We start from the raw sequence: 17,491 nt of genomic DNA, 5'->3' as shown, positions 1-17,491 counted from the left end.
ATGATTCTTACTCTATTAATAGAAAAATGAATAGTATAAATTCTTGTCTGCTGAGCAATAGGACTATTTTAAAAAGCAGTGTTTGCTCTCTGTTAACTATAAAGTGAACAAATTATAATTTTCTAGGGGTCCAAAAATCCTAACATGTATACCCTGTTAATCCCATGTGTAGGACCTGACGCCACCTGAAGCTCAGGAAATGTTTGTTCAAAGGGTGAATAGGATCAAAAAAGATTTCTTAGGGGCTGTATTATATCTATGATAAAAAGTCAACAAAGCCAAATCCTTTATTAAATATCTTCATAGTGAAGTGATACAGAAAAGAAAACCTGAGACAGAGAGAGATAAAAAGGTTAAGATAACTCATGATGGTTAAACCCTAGATATTTAAATAAAACAAATGTCACTTAGGTAAAACCACAAAGATATGTAGTCCAGTACCCTAGATTGCTTTTAATCTGACTTGATATGGAGAAAGAACTTTGAGCTTAGAGAAATTTTTAAAAATTCTTATATCCATCAGACTGTTTCTTTCAAATATCAATATCAATTATTATATCAACTGGAGTTTTCATCAGAAAATTTGAAGAGAAAACTGAAAATTTACATGGAGATGTTGAAAAAAAGATATGAGCCAAGATATTTTCAGCAAAGAAATTGTTTTCTTTTTGGTTATTTTCTTTTCTGCATATTGGAAACTCTTTCTATGACTTTCAGTATCTTCTCAATATATATTTTTTCATAAGAAAAATTTTGATTTCAGGTAATCTAATAATCTAATAATTTTAACTTACTCTTGGTATTTACTCTCCTAGATATTTTTATTATTTTTTTCCCTGAATAAGATGTTTTCTGAGAATGCAATGAAGCTGTCATCCTTGGGTTCTCTTGCCTTTTTCTTGAGTTAGATTCTCTCTTTCCTATAAATCATTTCTTTCTTTCTTTGGATAGTCCTTTTTTTATTCTCCTCTTAAAACATGCTCCAACAATTTTATTTGATTCGAAGAATGTAGACTCAGAAAACAAAACTCATTTTGCTTTCCCACCTGTAAGACAATTGCTCTTAATGCCTGATGTACATTTGTCATTCTGGGATATCTTAGCAAAATTAATTTGGAGAGTCTCTTGTTTGGATCCTTGTTGGATCTCCCATTTTGGGGGCACTTCCTTCTCTTGACTGATGCTTTCACTTTGATGCCAAACTGAGTAGCTTCCTAAGAAATGTGCAAAGGAGATAAGTTTTTTGAGACCTCGTGTATCTGAAAATGTTTAATCCACTTGATAAGTATGTTCACTCAGCATCAAATTCTTGGTCCAAAATTATTTCCTTCAGAATTCTGAAGGCCTTGCTCCATTGTCTTCTTGGGTTTTACTGTTGAGAAGTCTAAAGCCACAGTGAACTGTTTCTCTCTTTCTCTAGAAGCTTATAGATTTTCATTTTGACTCTACTGCCCTGAAATTTTATAATAAAATGTATGGGTCTGGTTTCATCCATTAGATTGGGTTCTCAGGGTCCATTTCAATCACAAACTCATGCAGTTCAGTTTTAAATTATTTGTTAATAATTTTAAGCACTAATTTTCTATCTTTTTCAGGAAAATCTATGATGTGAATACTGGCACTCATGAATTAGTCATCTTTCTCAAATTTTCTCCCATATTTTCATTTCTTTATTTTTTAGTCTAATTTTTGGAAGACTCTCAATTTATCTTCTAGCACTTTAATTAAATTTATTTCTGTTTTTATGTATTTAACTTTGTGAAGTTTATATTCTTAGAATATTTTCTCCCATAGCATCCTATTTTTTTTTTGTCATGGTTGCAATGCTTTCTCTTATCTCTTTGAAAAGATCAATGATAGTTTGTGTGTATCCATACACATATTTATCTATGTATCTGTGAAGTTTTCTTCTCACTGCATGATTTCTGTTTTATAATGATATTTAGTTATCCTAATATCATTTGTTCCTCCATTGAATTACCTTAGTACCTTGGTTGAAAATCAGTTGGCTATAAGTGTACAGTCTTATTTCTAATTTCTCTAAGATCTATTCTATTAATTTATATGTCTGTCTGTATACTACTAACACACTGTCTTCATTATTGTAGAATTTGTAGTACCTTTGTAGTAAGTTTTAAATGAGGAAATACATCCTTCACCTTTGTTATTCTTTTTCATGATTATTTTGACTACTCTGGGTCCTTTATATTTCCATATGAATTTTAGGGTCAGCTTGTCAATTTCCATATAAAAAGGTAGCTGAGATTTTGATGGAAATTGTGTTGTATCTTTAAATCAACTTGGAGACTATTGCCATGTTAACAACATTAAGTCTTCTGATTCATAACATGGGATATCTTTCCATTTATTTGGTCTTCTTTAATTTCTTTCAACAGCATTTTGTAGTTTTCCATATATAAGTCTTGCAGTTGTTTGGTTCAGTTTATTCTATTCTTTTTAATGTTACTGTGAATGAAATTGTTTTGTAATTTTAATTGGGGCTGCTCATTGCTAGAACATAGAAATAATTTTTATTGTATATTGATCTTATATACTGCAACTTTGCTGAATTCACTTATTAGTTCTAATAGTTCTATAGCAGACTTTTATATACAAGATTATAATATTTCCAGGTAGAGATAGTTTTACTTCTTCCTTTGATTCTGAATTATTTTTTTCTTTCTTCTTTTTGCCTTATTATCCTGGAAATAGAAGTGGAGAGAGTAGACATCCTCGTTTTCTTCTTAATCTTATGGGAAAAACTTTTAGTATTTTACATTATGTATGATGTTAGCAGTGGCCTTTTTGTAAACATCTTTTATAGGTAGAGAATATTCATGTCTATCCTAGTTCGTTGGGTGTTTATATCTTAACAGTGTGTTAAATTTTGTCAAGTGCTTTTTTGGTATCAATTGAGGTGACCATGTGTTTTTTTCTTTTATTCTTTTTTTGTATGTATTATAGTCACTGATTTTCAGATGTTAAAATATCCTTGCATTCCTAAGATGGGTCCCACATAATCATGATATATAATCCATTTTTTATATTTCTGAGCTCAGTTTCCTAGTATTTTGTTTAAGAGTTTTACATCTATATTCACAAGTACTTTTCTGGTAATGCCTTGTCTAGATTTGGTATTAAAGTAATACTGCCCCCATAGAATAAGTTGAAATGTGTCCTCTCCTCCTACGTTTTTTGGAATAGTTTATGAAGAATTGTTAATGTTTCTTTAAACATTTGGTAGAATATACCAGCAAAGCTAACTAGGCCTGAAATTTTCTTTGTGGAGTGTTTTAAAATTTCTAATTAAATAACTTTACTTGTTCTAGGTCTATTAAGATTTTGTTTCTGCTAAAATAAGTTTCAGTACCTTGTACCTTTTTAAAAATGTATCCATCTCATCTGAGTCATCTAATTTGTCATTCACAGTATTTTTATAATCATTTTTTATTTCTAGAAAATTAGTAATAATGTCCTCTCTTTCACTCATAGTTTATTGATTGAGTATTCTGACTTTTTTATCACTCTAGCTAAAGATTTGTCAGTTTTGTTGATCTTTTCAAAGAAAAAACTTTTTAAATTCTTTCTGTTGTTTTCCCATTGTCTATTTTATTTATCTCTGTTCCAATCCTTTATTATTTTATTCGTTCTGCTTGCTTTGCATTTAGTTTGCTGTTTTGTAGTTTAAGGTAAGAGGTTAGGTAATTGATTTTTGAGATTTTGTTTCTTTTTAAATATAGACATTTATAGCTAAAAATTCCCCTCAAAGCACTGCTTTGGCTGCATTTCATAATTTTGATATGTTTGTTTTGGTTTTCACTCATTTTGGAGTATATTCTATTTCCCTGTAATAGCTTCTTATTTACTTTTTTTTGTAGGAAGGGAGGAAGGCAGTAAGGGAGGAAAGGAGGGAGAGAGGGAGGGAGGGAGGGAGGGAGGAAGGGAGGGAGGGAGCGAGGGAGGAAGGGAGGGAGAGAGAGAAGGGAAGGAAGAAAATCAGGCAGTGAGAGAGACATTGCCAACCTGGTTCTAGAGGTCAACAAGTTGATTTCTTTTTTACTTTTTTTGAGAGAAGGAAAGAAAAAAAAAGGAGTGAAGGAAAGGAAGAAAGAGGAAAAAAAAGAGGGAGAGAGAATGGAAATGTTGCTTTATTCTAAAAAAAATGGGTATTAATAATGGCCAATCAATATTTCATTTAAACCTATGAGTAGGTGTGATGTGGTATTGGCAAGAATGTATATTTTGTGTATTTAAAGTGGAGAGCTCTATAAATATTTATTGTTTACTTGTTCTGGGTCTGAGTTCGAGTCCTGGATATCCTTATTAATTTTCTGTCTTATTGAGTCTAAATCTCTATGTATCTGGGTGTTAGGATTGTTACCTCTTGTTGTTGCATTGATCCTTTTACCACTATATCTTTGTTGCTTTAAAATCTATTTTATCAAATACGAGAATTGCAACTCCTGCTTTTTATTTATTTATTTATTTTTGCTCTCCATTTGGTTGGTAAATCATTCTCCATCCCTTTGTTTTGAGTCTTTTTGTATCCTTGCATGTGAAATGGATCTGGATGTAGCATACCATTGGATTTTGGCTGTATCTTTTGATTGGGGATTTAGTCAATTTAAATTTAGTATTACTGCCATTTGATTTTAACTGGCTGTTTTATCCATTCGTTGATGTAAATTCTTCTTTATGTTGATGCTGTTTACTTTTTGGTATATTTTTAGAAAGGCTAATACTGGTTGTTTCTTTCTATGTGTAATGCTTCTTTCAGAAGCTCTTGTAAAGCAGGCCTGGTGGTAATAAAATCTCTGAGTACTTGCTTGTTCATGAAAGATTTTATTTTTCCTTCAGTTGTGAAGCTTAGTTTGGCTGGATATGAAATTCTGGGCTGAAAGTTCTATTCTTTAAAGATGTTGAATATTGGCCCCCACTCTCTTCTGGCTTGTAGAGTTTCTGCTGAGAGATCTGCTGTAAGTCTGATAGGCTTGCCTTTGTGGGTAACCTGACCTTTCTCTCTGGCTGTCCTTAGTATTTTCTCCTTCATTTCAACCCTGGTGAATCTAACGATTATGTGCCTCGGGGTTGCTCTTCTTGAGGAATATCTTTGTGGTGTTTTGTGTATTACCTGGGGTTGAATATTGTCCTGCTTTGCTAGTTTAGGAAAATTTTTCTGAATAATATCCTGAATAATATTTTCCAGCTTGGATTCATTCTCTCCATCGCATTCAGGTACACCTATCAAACGTAAATTTGGTCTTTTCACATAGTCCCATATTTTTTGGAGACTTTGCTCATTTCTTTTTATCCTTTTTTCTCTAATCTTGTCTTCTCGTTTTATTTCATTAAGTTGGACTTTGACCTCTGATATCCTTTATTCTGCTTGAACAATTTGAGTGTTTACCTGCGCATACTTCTCAGAGTTCCTCTATTGTATTCTTTAGTTCCATTAATTCCCTTATATTCCTCTCTAAGTTGTCTATTCTCATTAGGATTTCATCAAACCTTTTTTCAAAGTTCATAGTTTCTTTACATTGGGCTACAACATGCTCTTTTAACTCACAGAAGTTTCTCATTATCCATCTTCTGAAGCCTCATTCTGTTAATGGAATGCGCTCGTTCTCCATCAAGCCTTGTTCCCTTGTTGATGAGGAACTGTGATCTTCTTTAGAGGGAGAGGCATTCTGATTTTGAGTATTCTCAGCCTTTTTACACTGGTTTCTTCCCATCCTTGTAAATTTATCCACCTGTCGTCTTTGTAATTACCAACTTTCAAATTAGGTCTCTGAGTGGACGTCCAAATTGTTAATTCCCAGGACTGAAATATGAGCAATCCACTGCGCTGGCCAAAACAGTGGCGATAAGACTGATGGTGCTTTTCTGCCTGGGAATCTCCAGTCTGGCTTCCTTCTTGAGTCCATAATAGGCAACTCTGCCTTCCCGGAGCTCCAAACCTCTGTCAGAAGGGGAACCAGTCCCATTTACTCTGCACCAAGAGCTGCTGCACCGAGGTGCCAGCAAAACCACTGCACTGGCCACAAGAGTCGCACTGGCGACCCGTGGAGCTCCTCCACTGGGAATCTTCTGCTCCATGAGCAACCAAAATTTGTCTGAAAGTGTGGCATCCTCTGGTTCTCTGCACTTTCACTGGGAGCTGCAATCCCGAGATGTTAGTGATCAGCCATCTTGGATCGTTTCCTCCCTGTAATAGCTTCTTTGACTGATTACTTAGAAATATTTTTAAAAGTTTATACATACTTGGGAATTGACTAAATTTCCTTCTGCTATTGATTTCTAATTTTATTCTACTTTAAAATTTCAGAAATGTTATTTTGCGTGATTTCAATTTTTTAAAATTATTAAGGCTCATTTTGTGCACTATCATAAGGTCTGTACTGGAGAATGTTCCATGTACACTCAAGAAAAATAAGTATTTTTCTTATAGATATTTTTTTTTAGGTGGTGTCTTTTACAGATGTTTATTAGAACTACTTGATTTATTTAAAATGGCATACTAGAAAATGCCTATTTAATTCAGAAAATTTGGTAATACAGGAGTAAAGGCATAAAAAGATATGACATAAAATATGTAGTATAATGGCAAACAGAAATCCTATCTAATCAATAATTACATTCAGTCTAAATAGATTAAAATCTTCAATTTATTATTGTTCAAATCTTCTATTTTGTTGTTGTTCTTCTAATTGTTTTATCCATTATTGAAAGTGGAGTTTTCAACTATTGTTGAACTATCTGTTTCTTTCTTCAGTTCTGTCTGTTTATTTCATGTATTTGGGAACTCTGTTTTCAGGTCTACATGTGCTTTTTATTGTCATATCTTCCTAATAGATTGACTCTTTTATAATTATATAATGTTATTGTCTTTATTAACAATTTTAATCTTATTGTCTATATAATATGTAATATGATATGATATATAAAAATATAGTCATTCTAGCTACATTTTCATTACTGCTTGGTTACTATTTAGCTACTATTTGGTTACTTTTTTATTATTTTACTTGTAACCTATGTTATTTTTAATTTAAAGTGTTTCTTTTGTGGCCCACATATAGTTGGATCATGCTTTATTTTTATCCATGCTACCAATCTCTTTTGATTAGAATGTTTAATCTATTTAGATTTAATGTAATTATTGATAAGTTAGGATTTATGTCTGTCATTTCACTATATGTTTTATATGTCTTATGTCTTTTTATTCCTTTATTCCTCCATTATTGCATTTTTGAGTTAAACATATTTTCTAGTATGCCATTTAAAATATCATGTTATATTTTTTATTATATTTTTAAGTTACTTTTCTAGTTGCTGCCCTGGAAATTCCATTATCTTAACTTAAAACAATCTAGATAGATTACCAACAATTTCAATAAGCAAGTTAAAATTTTGCACTGGGCTCAGTGGCTCACACCTATAACCCTAGCACTTTGGAAGGCTGAGGTGGGTTGATCACCTGAAGTCAAGAGTTTGAGACCAGCTTGACCAACATGGAGAAATCCCATCTCTACTAAAAATATAATATTAGCTGTGTGTGGTGGCACGTGCCTGTCATCCCAGCTACTCAGGAGGCTGAGGCAGGAGAATTGCTCGAACCCAGGAGGTGGAGGATGCAGTGAGCCGAGATCATGCAGTGATCTCCAGCCTGGGCAACAAGAGCAAAACTCCGACACACACACACACACACACACACACACACACACACTGCTGCAGAATAGTTCTATTGCCTCCTCTCTCCTTTGTAGTATTATTGTCATACAAATTGCATTTTTATACATTATGATTCCATGAAGTTTCATAATTATTGCTTTATTAAATTGTCTTTTAAATCAGATAAGAGAATATAAGAATTACAAGCAAAAATAAATTTTGTCATCTTCATATTTACCTGTCTAGTTATTTTAATGAGTACTGTTTGTTTCTTCATATGAATCTGGGTTACTGTCTAGTGTTTTTCACTTCTACTTGAAGGACTTTCATTAGTTTTTCTATTACAGTTCTTCCAGTGATAAATTCTGTTTTTGTTTATATGAGAATGTCTTAAATTGTCTCTCATTTTTGATGGATAGTTTTGCTGAATATAGAATTCTTGGTATTGTTTATTCTTTCAGTGATTTGAATGTCATTCCATAGCCTTTGGGCTTGCATGGTTTCCTGGCCAGAAGTCAGTTGTTAATTTTATTAAATATCCCTTGAATGTGATGAGTAATTTTTATCTTGCTCCTTACAAGATACTTTGTCTTTTGAGTTTTATTATCATGTGTCTTCGTATTTCTCTGAGTTTCTTCTATCTTGAGTTCACAGCACTTTTTGGTTGTGTACATTGTTTTTCATCAAAATTGGGGAATTTGGAGCCATTATATATGGAAATATTCTTTACACCTTTTTCTTTTTCTTTTCTTTCTGGGACTCACATTATGTGCAATGGTATATTTGATGGTGTTCCACAGGTCTCTGAGGCTCTGTTCATTTTCTTCATTTTTTTCTGTTTTTCTAGCTGGATCATTTCAACTGACTTATTTTCAAGGTTGCTGATTCTTTCTTCTGCCAGCTCAAATCTGATGTGGAGATCCTGTACTAACTTTTTTATTTAAATTACCATATTTTGCAGCTCTAAACTCTTATCTGGCTCTTTTAAAATGTTTACCTCTTTATGATACTCTGTATTTGATGGGACATTGTTTCTCATACACTCCTTTAATTTTTTGAGCATATGTGTTATAGCTAATTTTTTGTTTTTGTCTGGTGAGAAAAACATTTGCATTTCCTTGAGGACAGGTTTATTGATTTGTTTTGTTTTGTTTTGCTTTGTTTTTCTGTGTGTGGACCATACTTTCTCATTTCTTTCCATGTCTTGTGATGTTTCTTTGTAAACTGGACATTTAAAATAATATGATTAATATGAAAACTCTTGAACTTGGATATACTCTTAGGTTTTGTGGTGGTTGTGGTTTGTTGTTTCTGGTTTGTTTGTTTGTTTTAAAGAGGCTTTCCTGGGCTAATTTTATAAAGCGTATATTTCTTGTCAAGTGTAGCACTGAAGTTCCTAATTGAATAGGCTAGTTAATGACTGGACAGAGATTTTCTTAAGTGACTTTAATAAATAAGTCTACCACCCTTTTCTAAAGGTCTCTGTGTTTTTGTTGGAGCATCAATGCTCCACCTATTTAATACTCAGTGTTAGTCTTCTCTTCTGGTTTGTGCAGCCTCAAGGTCTGCCAAATGTGAGAAATTAGGGTCTTCTGAGATGGGCATGAACGCAGCCCTGCATATGTGCACAGCCAGCCTTATAGATCCACATGAATATGTCAGAGATATTCCAAGTCCACTAACAGGCAGCTTGCTTGCTAGCCTGCTTATTTATTTATTTATTTTGCCCCAATTGGTATCACCAACTCAGGGAATTGTAATGTTAAACAACTGTCATTGAGCAAGTGGCCGTGTAGGAACAGCTGAGGATTGCAGCTCCCGGTGAAAATGCAGAGGGCATTATTCCGGGACAAAGATAGCAGACAAAGAAACTGGAAGCACCCCTTACTGTTCTGCAGCTGCTGCAGGTGATCCCCAGGCAAGCAGGGCCTGGAGTAGACCTCAGCAGTCCTACAGCAGAGGGGCCAGACTGTTAGAAGGAAAAACTAAGAAACAGAAATAACTTCATTATCAACAATCTGGATGCCCACACAGAGACCCAATCTGAAAATCAGCAACTACAAAGATGACAGGTGGATAAATCCACAAAGATGGGAAGAAACCAGTGCAAAAAGGAGGAAAACACTCGAAACCAGAACACCTCTCCTCCTACAAGGGATCACAACTCCTCCCCAGCAAGGGAACAATGCTGGATGGAGAATGAGTGTGATGAAATGACAGAATCAGACTTCAGAAGGTGGGTAATGAGAAACTTCCGTGAGCTAAAAGAACATGCTCTAACTCAATGCAAAGAAAGGAAGAACGTTGAAACAAGATTTGACGAAATGATAACAAGAATGGACAACTTAGAGAGGAATATGAGTGAATTGATGGAGCTAAAAAACACAACAGAAGAACTTTGCAAAGCATGCACAAGTTTCAACAGCCGAATTGACCAAGCAGAAGAAAAGATATCAGAGGTTGAAGATCAACTCAATGAAATAAAACGAGAAGGCAAGATTAGAGAAAAAAAGCGCAAAAAGGAATGAACAAAGTCTCCAAGAAATATGGAACCATGTGAAAAGACCTAATCTATGTTTGCTAGGTGTACCCGAATGTAATGAAGAGAAATGCATCCAAGCTGGAAAATACTCTTCAGGATATTATCCAGGAAAACTTCCCCAACCTAGCAAGGCAGGCCAATATTCAAGTCCAGGAAATACAGAGAACACCACAAGGATATTCCTCAAGAAGAGCAACCCCAAAGGCACATAATCATCAGTCTCACCAGGGATGAAATGAAGGAGAAAATGCTAAGGGCAACCAGAGAGAAAGGTCGGGTCACCCACAAAGGGAAGCCCATCAGACTCACAGCAGATCTCTCAGCAGAAACCCTATGAGCCAGAACAGAGTGGGGACCAATATTCAACATCCTCAAGAAAAGAACTTTCAACCCAGAATTTTATATCGAGCCAAACTGAGCTTCATAAATGAAGGAAAAATAAAATCTTTCATGAACAAGCAAGTACTCAGAGATTTTTGTCACCACCATGACTGCTTTACAAGAGCTCCTGAGGGAGGCACTACACATAGAAAGGAACAACTGGTACCAACCACTCAAAAAACATACCAAATGGTAAAGAGCATCAACAAAATGAAGAATCAGCATTAACTAATAGGCAAAACAACCAGCTAGAATCAAAATTTGATAAAGCCAGTATCAACTTCACACATAATAATACTAACCCTAAATGCAAATGGGTTAAATGCACCAATCAAAAGACCCAGACTGGCAAATTGGATAAAAAGCCAAAACCCATCGGTGTGCTGTATCTGGGAAACCCATCTCACATGCAAGGATACACAAAGGCTCAAAATAAAGTGATGGAGGAAGATTTACCAAGCAAATGGAGAGCAGAAAAAAGCAGAAGTTGCAATTCCCATCTCATAAAATAGACTTTAAAGCAACAAAGATCAAAAGAGACAAAGAAGGACATTACATAATGGTAAAAGGATCAGTGCAACAAGAAGAGCTAACCATTCCAAATATATATGCACCCAATACAGGAGCACCGAGATATATAAGGCAAGTTCTTAATGACTTACAAAGAGACTCAGACTCCCACACAATAATAGTGGGAGACTTTAACACCCCATTGTCAATATTAGACAGATCAACCAGACAGAAAATTAACAAGGATATCCAGGATTGGAACTCAGACCTGGAACAAGCAAACCTAATAGACATTGACAGAACTCTTCACCCCAAATCCACAGAATATACATTCTTCTCAGCACATCACACCTACTCTAAAATTGACCACATAATTGGAAATAAATCACTCCTCAGCAAATGCAAAAGAATGGGAATCATAACCAACAGTCTCTCAGACCATAGTGCAATCAAGTTAGAACTCAGAATTCAGAAAATAACTCAGAACCACACAGCTTCATGGAAACTGAACAACTGGCTCTTGAATGTTGACTGGATAAACAATGAAATGAAGGCAGAAATAAAGAAGTTCTTCGAAACCAATGAGAACAAAGACACAACATGCCAGAATCTCTGGGACACATTTAAAGCAGTCTCTAGAGGAAAATATATAGCAGTAAGTGCCCATATGAGAAGAAAGGAGAGATCCAAAATTGACACTCTATCATCAAAATTGAAAGAACTTAGAGGAGCAAGATTAAAAAAACTCAAAACCTAATGTAAGGCAAGAAATATCTAAGATCAGAGCAGAACTGAAGGAGATAGAGACATATAAAACCCTTCAAAAAAATCGATAAATCTAGGAGCTGGTTTTTTGAAAAGATTAACAAAATAGTCAGACCACTAGTGAGATTAATAAAAAAGAAAAGAGAGAATAATCAAATAGATGCAATAAAAAACGATAAAAGGGAAATCACCACAGATTCCACAGAAATTCAAACCATCATCAGAGAATATTACAAACAACTCTATGCACATAAACTTAGTAAACCTGGAAGAAATGGATAAATTTCTGGACACTTTCCTCCTCCCAAACCTAAACCAGGAAGAAGCCAAAACCATGAATAGACCAATAACAAGATTTGAAGTTGAGACAGCAACTAAGAGCCTACCACACAACAAAACCCCAGGTCCAGATGGGTTCACAGCCGATTCTACCAGACATACAAAGAACTGTTACCATTTCTTCTGAAATGATTCCAAATAATCTAAAAAGAGGGAATACTTACCAAATCATTTTATGAGGCCAACATCATCCTGATACCAAAACCCAGCAGAGACTCAACAACTAAAGAAAACTTCAGGCCAATATCCATGATGAACATAGATGCAAAAATCTTCAATAAAATACTGGCAAGCCAATTGCAACAGCACATCAAAAAGCTTATCCACCACGATGAAGTAGGATTCATCCCAGGGATGCAAGGATGGTTGAACATATGCAAGTCTATAAACATAATTCACCACATAAACAGAACCAAAGACAAAAACCACATGATTATCTCAATTAATGCAGAAAAGGCTTTTGACAAAATTCAACAGCCCTTTATGCTAAAAACCCTCAATAAACTCTATATTGATGGAATGTATCTCAAAATAATAAAATCTATTTATGACAAACCAACAGCCAATATCATATTGAACGGGCAAAAACTGGAAGCATTCCCTTTGAAATCTGGCACTAGACAAGGATGCCCTCTCTCACCACTCCTATTCAATATAGTACTGGAAGTTCTAGCCAGAGCAATCAGGCAAAAAAAGGAAATAAAGGGTATTCAAGTAGGAAAGAAGGAAGCCAAATTGTCTCTGTTTGCATACGACATGATTGTATATCTAGAAGACCCCATTGTCTCAGCCCAAAATCTCCTGAAACTGATAAGCAACTTCAGCAAAGTCTCAGGATATAAAATCAACGTGCAAAAATTGCAAACATTCCAATACACCAATAACAGACTTAAAGAGAGCCAAATCAAGAATGAACTGCCATTCATAATTGCTACAAAGATAATAAAATACCTAGGAATACAACTAACAAGGAACGTAAAGGACCTCTTCAAGGAAAACTACAAACCACTGCTCAATGAAATAAGAGAAAACGCAAACAGATGGAGAAACATTCCATGTTCATGGTTAGAAAGAATCAATATTGTGAAAATGGCCATACTGCCCAAAGTAATTTACAGACTCAACACTATCCCCATCAAGCTACCACTGACTTTCTTCACAGAACTAGAAAAAACCACCTTGAACTTCATATGGAACCAAAAGAGAGCCCGCATAGCCAAGTCAATTCTAAGCAAAAAGAACACAGTGGGAGGCATCACACTACCAGACTTCAAACTATACTACAAGGCTACAGTAATCAAAACAGCATGGTACTGGTACCAAAACAGAGATATAGACCAATGGAACAAAACAGAGGCATCAGAGGCAACACAGCACATCTACAACCATACAATCTTTGATAAACCTGACAAAAACAAGCAATGGGGAAAGGATTCCCTGTTTAATAAATGATGTTGGGAAAACTGGCTAGCCATGTGCAGAAAGCAGAAACTGGACCCCTTCCTGACACCTTACACTAAAATTAACTCCAGATGGATTAAAGACTTAAACATAAGACCTAACACCATAAAAACTCTAGAAGAAAATCTAGGCAAAACCATTCAGGACATAGGAGTAGGCAAGGACTTCATGAACAAAACACCAAAAGCATTGGCAACAAAAGCCAAAATAGACAAATGGGACCTAATCAAACTCCACAGCTTCTGCATGGCAAAAGAAACAGTCACTAGAGTGAATTGGCAACCAACAGAAGGGGAAAAAAATTTTGCAGTTTACCCATCTGACAAAGGGCTGATATCCAGAATTTACAAATCACTAAAACAGATTTACAAGAAAAAAACGAATAAGCTTATTCAAAATGGGCAAAGGACATGAACAGACACTTCACAAAAGAAGATATACATGAGGCCAACAAACATATGAAAAAATGCTCATCATCACTGGTCATTAGAGAAATGCAAATCAAAACTACACTGAGATACCATCTCACGCCAGTTAGAATGGCGATCATTAAAAAATCTGGAGACAACAGATGCTGGAGAGGAAATGGAGAAATATGAACACTTTTACACTGCTGGTGGGAGTGTAAATTAGTTCAACCATTGTGGAAGACAGTGTGGCGATTCCTCAAGGACCTAGAAATAGAAATTCCATTTGACCCAGCAATCCCATTACTGGGTATATATCTAAAGGACTATAAATCGTTCTACTATAAGGAGACATGAACACGAATGTTCATTGCAGCACTGTTTACAATAGCAAAGACCTGGAACCAACCCAAATGCCCATCGATGATAGACTGGACACGGAAAATGTGGCACATATACACCATGAAATATTATGCAGCAATCAAAAACAATGAGTTCGTGTCCTTTGTAGGGACATGGATGAACCTGGAGAACAGCGTTCTCAGCAAACTGACACAAGAACAGAAAATAAAATACAGCACATTCTCACTCATAGGCGGGTGTTGAACGATGAGAACACATGGACACAGGGAGGGGAGCACTACACACAGGGTTCTGTTGCAGGGAATAGGGGAGGGACAGTGGAGGGTGGGGATTTGGGGAGAGATAGCAGGGGGAGAAATGCCAGATAAGTGAAGGGAAGAAAGGCAGCAAATCACACTGCCACGTGTGTACCTATGCAACTATCCTGCATGTTCTGCACATGTACCCCAAAACCTAAAATGCAATAAAAAATTGTCATTAATTGTTTTAAACATACACCCTGCTGGTATGGCTTTTCTCACTTAGGAAGCTATGGATTAGGTCTAATAAAGACAGGCTTAACTAAATGGGCTTTGACAGAGAGCTGCCAGATAGGCCTAATAGTGATAATTCTCCAGAAATGGGACATGTTTTGCAAGTTCCCCACCTTTCTGCTTCCTCTAACTGATAGAATGCTGTTTTTCACAACTGTCATTATTCCAAGGCTGATTTTTTTCTTCCAGCCTGGGGAGACAGTAATAGAAATAGGATAAGTTAAAGCGCCATGAAGTTCACCGATTTTATTGATATTCAACTATTTCTTTCTTGTATAAATACTCCTCAGATTATTGAAAGCCTTTGGTTAGTTTTTAGGGTTTGGTAAAGTTGATTTTGACAGATTTTTCCAGCGTTCTTGTTGTTTTTATGGAGGAATGGGGTTTTGGAGGTTCTCTTTTCACGACTTCAGAATTACTTCTCTCTCTTTGTCTTTTTAGTGAAATCAATTTGCTTACTGTGATTTCTGTGGGATTTTTGTAAACAAAAATATATGTGTTCATTCTACCATTTTAGTTAGAGTCTATATTTACTGTTAGTCAGTAATAACAAATTTCAATTTTTCTAATAGTAGAATATCAGGTAGGAAGACAAACCAGAAAGAAAGATATTCTTGTTTAAGGCCATTTTTCCTTTAAATTCCCATATGATTGGCAGTTTGTTTTTTTTTATCTAAAGTCAGATCCAATGGCTATGTGTATATTTATATTAAAAAACCAACAGCGCTCTGTGCCTTTCCTTTCTGAATTTTCAGGGTGGCTTCTCAGCAATGCGGATCTCATTTTGAACTCTTTTTGCCCTCTGCACAGCGTAATGACATTGTTACATTTGTGTCATTCTTATTTGCTGTGTACATGTAGAGGGAGGGAAGTTCTTTATGGAAATTTTCCATATGCCCTGTGAAGTAGCTTAAGCAGTTAGGATTAGACACATTTTTCATATGCTAAACTTTGGCTCAGGGGTAAAGTGACTTGCCACGGACAACCAGTTGGTATGCACCAAGGTTGGAAGTTGAATCCAGGTCAGTTATATCAAAGTTTAGGAACTCCTTCCCTATAACAACAATGTTCTTTACCCCAGATATGAAGTTTTAGATTGTCATTTAGTCCAAACCATCCCATGCATAAGATATCTATACAATATCTAATACCTTCTTGTGCATCTAGAGTAGGGGCAGGTGAAGAAGTAACTTCATAAATGCCTTCCAATAAAATTATGCTTTGCAAGGGAGGGCTACATCTAGTTCTTTTGCTTTTGGTGAGATTATGGGGATGAAAATGTGGGTGAGACTCAACTTTATCTCAATAACTTATTTAAAAAATTCTTCATACAAAGTTTGAGATTTACACTTATTCTAGCAATTGAACAAACACAAGTATTTATTGAGTATCCATTATGTGTCCGGGGTTGGAAGTAAGACAGAAAAAGCCTCTACAAAGATATGAGCGACACTTAATAGGTAAATATACTTAGTGAATACAGTAATTTTCTCCTGTTTTATTTAATACCATATACCCAGATCCTTAGTACAGTTCCTGGTACATATGGATGCTCAATGAATATTGTGGAATTAATTAATTAACTGAGATAATGTCACATGTTTTTAAAGGTTATTAAAAACAAAACAAATTAGTAGACCGTAAAGTGTCAGGTCACAGGGAGCGGCATTATCATGGGTGACTAGGAAGGTTTCTCTGAGGAGAGAGCATCGAACACCACTGTCATCTGGTTTGAGAACAGTCATTGATCATTATTTTTGAAATATGCTTCAGAAACAACCACTAAGAAAACTACTGATTCAGTGGCCCCATTTATATTTTTGATCACAAGGAACCTTACAATGTTCTTTGTTGCACCCTGAAGTGTGGCAGGAATGAACACCACACTTCACTGAGGGGCCATTGTTAATGTTCTCCATCACAATCAGCCAAGGGACTAATTTATTTTTAAGCTATTGAGAATGTAGCCTTGAAAAATGTAATTTAGTTTTGGTTTAATTTTATAGTAATTTTCTTAAAGAGAATAATGGTGACTTCTAGAAAGTATACAGTAATTGGCAAATTCTAAAAGTTATGTAATCCAGAACTTAGCCCTTAGAAACAAAGGTGAAATAGGTTTACTGAATACGTACTGTAGATATGTTCCCATTTATTCTTTGGACATGGATATATGACTGACTAGTGAAAATCAAAGATTTGACATGTATGCTTTAACAGAAAAAACGTGAAGCTGGGATCAGGTCATAAGTATTGTGTGACCTCTGGTTTAAGTTATTTGAGGCCCTCATACTTCAATGTTTCCATCTTCATCATGGGCATAATAAAATCTACCCAGCTTGGCAGTTGTAAGTAGTATAGACAATGTATTCTAAATAGAATAAACAATAATGGCAAGCAGTAAATGGCAGCTATTAGTACTATGGATGCATCTTGAAGTCATTTACAAATTATCTTATGCAGTTTCTGTGGACAACGATGTGAAGATGTGAGTGATTATCAATGTATAGTCCTTAGGACTC

At 35.2% G+C, this 17,491-nt stretch overlaps 1 protein-coding gene across 15 annotated transcripts in view; it reads left to right on the top strand.

The window, feature by feature from the left end:
* Window positions 1–17,491, top strand: part of ITPRID1 (ITPR interacting domain containing 1) — a 122,062-nt gene that overhangs the window by 70,563 nt on the left and 34,008 nt on the right. The gene's annotated exons all lie outside the window — the stretch shown is intronic.

Source organism: Callithrix jacchus, chromosome 11 (assembly GCF_049354715.1).
Source record: "Callithrix jacchus isolate 240 chromosome 11, calJac240_pri, whole genome shotgun sequence".
Taxonomy (NCBI): Eukaryota; Metazoa; Chordata; class Mammalia; order Primates; family Cebidae; genus Callithrix; species Callithrix jacchus.
The sequence above is the reverse complement of the archived record's forward strand: the minus strand, read 5'-3'. Positions and strand labels throughout refer to the sequence as shown.